This window comes from Triticum aestivum, chromosome 1B, assembly GCF_018294505.1.
Source record: "Triticum aestivum cultivar Chinese Spring chromosome 1B, IWGSC CS RefSeq v2.1, whole genome shotgun sequence".
NCBI lineage: Eukaryota > Viridiplantae > Streptophyta > Magnoliopsida > Poales > Poaceae > Triticum > Triticum aestivum.
In genome coordinates, this window is record NC_057795.1 from 552,014,894 (window position 1) to 552,018,045 (window position 3,152).

The 3,152-nt window shown below is 52.4% G+C and overlaps 1 pseudogene; it reads right to left on the reverse strand.

Annotated features, from left to right (window-relative positions):
* Window positions 1–456: 456 nt before the first annotated feature.
* Window positions 457–2,149, reverse strand: LOC123094725 (UDP-glycosyltransferase 87A2-like; annotated as a pseudogene).
* Between the last annotated feature and the right edge of the window lie 1,003 nt (window positions 2,150–3,152).

A 3,152-nucleotide genomic window follows, 5' to 3' on the forward strand; every position in this document is an offset into this window, starting at 1 on the left:
CCCTCCGTTTTTATTTAGTTCACATATTAGCTTTGGTCAAAGTCAAGCTTTACAAACTTTGAGCAAGTTTATAAACAAAAATATTAAGATATACAATAACAAATCAAAATGTTAGATTTATTATTAAATATAGTTTCACATTGTATAGATTTATTATGATAAATGTCTATATTATTTTCTATGAACTTGGTCAAACTTTACGAAGATTGACTTCAATCAACTCTAATATGCAGAGTAAATAAAAACGGAGGGAGTACAAGAACTGCTGCTGAGAACGCTGTAATACAGAACGAAAGTACATAACTATACTAATAGGCAGCTGCGGATGACCGGTGAGATTCCGGGGACAGATGTCCCCAGGAACCATTGGGTATTTCCCTCTGCCACCAATTGAATCTTGTGCAAGTTTACTACACCAAAGAGATTATTCTGAATGTATTAGAAATCTCCCCCATTCCATGAGAAAATAGACCAGAGTTCATTTGGAAATGGTGGAGTACTAGCAGCTACTACATATCGAATTCGAATACATCACGATAAGGAACCCACTAGTATTTCTGAACTAAAACCACGACAGGAATTATGGAACGGAGGTAGTACGTTTGTTTGAGAATGTAGCCTCTAAGAACATATCAGTCCTTGAAATGTGAAATGTAATTGATGAAAGACGCCATATCTCTGTCCGAGGAACCACCCACTTCAACGGCGGCGCGGGAAGCCTCCTTCAGCAGCGAAGCTCTCCTCCTCGTGCCCTCGCCATCACCACGACGGTTCATCAGCCTCTTCACGGTTTCCGCGATTTCCTCTCTACCAATGACGCCGTCGGCCCGGGCCTTCTCCTTGAGGCTGTACCCGACCTTCCACTCATCGACGATCAGCCGGCTGTTGATCGGCTGGTCGAAGGCTATCGGCAGAGTCAGCATCGGCACGCCGGCGTACAGCGCCTCGAGCGTCGAGTTCATGCCGCAGTGGGTGAAGAACCCACCGAGGATGGATGGCACAGGACCTTGAGCTGGTCACACCACGGAACGACCACGCCGTCGCCTCCACGGATCAAATCCTGCACTCGGGAGCACGCGTCTCGGAGCACCCAGAGGAACCTGACCTTGCTCTGGGCCAGGCCAATGGCGATCTCGTCGAGCTGGGCGGACGACACGGAGAGGAAGCTGCCGAGTGAGACGTAGAGCACTGAGCTCGCCGGCTGTGTGTCCAGCCAAGTCTTGTAGCCTTGTTCTTCCTCTGAATCTGCCTGGTTTTCTTGGAGTGACATGAATGGGATGCAAGGACCAACGGCAAACACCGGGCAGGGGAGCTCTTGCCTTAGAAAGTCAATGGCGTTGCTCTCGAGCTCGTAGAAGGAGGTGAAGATGACACATTGTGCTTTCCTCACATACGGGTATGCTTCAAGGATTTTGTCCAGCCTAATCTTGTCCGAGTGCGTGGGCTCAAGATCGGTTAGCCTGATCGACTTGAGTCCAGGAATATAGTTTTCCATCAGACAAGGATCAGTGACATCTGCATGAGATTTAAGGCTAATCATGTACAGTACCATTAATGCACTGGCTTGCTGCAGAGTAGACAAAGAAGAACATCACACTACGAGGGACGAGTTGGGGCGTAGAACTGGTACCGGCCATGTCAGCGCTACCGCGGGCAGCCGTGGGCAACCGGTCGAAGCGGTACTGCACGGAGAACATGGTGGCGCCGAGCGCCGAGAGGATGCACACGGGGACGCCCCTCCGGTTGCCGACGCGCACCGCCCCCGGCACGAACGTGTCGGTGACGATGGCCGCGGGCGCGGCCCCGAGACGGTCGAGCAGGAGCTCGAACGGCGCCTCCATTTTGGTGTACACGGCGTCCACGAACCCGGCCCAGTCGGCCGCGCGGCCGTGCTCGGAGGGGATGACGTTGGGGATGGCCTCGAGGCGGACGCCCGGCGCGAGCACGGGACCGCCGAGAAGGCCGAGCCACTCCTCGGTGACGACGACCGTGGCCGAGACGCCGTCGCGGGCGGCACAGGTTCAGCATCGCGTTAACGTGGCCGCGGCCAGGGAACGGCACGGCCACGACGTGGCACGGCGGCGCCGCCACGGAGCCCATTGCAGCTGGGGTTGGCTGGAACCTAAGCGAGAGAGAGAGCCGAACGGGGCAGCGAACTGCGAACTGCGAATCGTGCCTCTGTCCATGCGCCAACAAGTACCGTGGTGTGGTGGGCTTTTGCCGGCCGTATGGGCCTCGTGATCTGTAATGTGTCAGGCTATAGTGTGACTACGGGCTGGAACACATGAGTTGCAACCTATGCGTACAGATCTGTAATGTGTCAACCTATAATGGGTCAGGCTATAGTGAGTCCAGCATCTGCATGGGCTGTCATGTCTTGTTCCAGTCCCTTTGTTTTCGAAACGCAGTAGCACATGAGTTAGTACTGGCCACTCGTCGTTGCAGCTCTCTTGCTTGGCCACTCGTCGTTGCAGCTCGAACCTTGAAGTGAGAGACGAACTGGGAGGCTGTGTGAATCGTGACGGGATTCCGCCTCTGTCCGTGCGCCAAGTATCGTGCTGGGGTGGCGGCTTCTGCCTCGAGATCCGCCGCAAACCGAGTTGGAGTTTTTTTAGGAGGCAGTTGGCATTTTTAGGACTGTGTGCGCGCGCGGCAGAGAGGCCCTAGAAAATGATCCGAAGATGTTCTTCCCGGGGAAAATTTTGTTTTTACCATTCCAGTTTATTGTGCATTTTGCTTATGCCATTCTAGAATTTGACATCTTAATTTTGTCACTCTTAACCTTTTTATTTAAAAAAAACTTCCAATCTATTCATTTTCAATCATGGTAGTACAACGAAAAAAAAGGCAGCCCCAATGCATGTAGCTCCCGCTTGCGCAGGGTCTGGAAAAGGGTCCGACCACTTTGGGTCTATTGTACGCAACCTTTCCCTATATTTCTGTAAGAGGCTCTTTTCAGGACTTGAACCCGTGACCTCATGGTCACAAGGCAGCAGCTTTACCACTGCGCCAAGGCTCCCCTTCCACGGTAGTACAACGAACACTAGAAATAATAAAAATTACATTCAGATCCGTAGACCACCTAGCGACGACTACAAGCACTAAAACGAGCCGAAGGCGCGTCGCTGTCATCGCCCCTCCCTCGCCGGAGC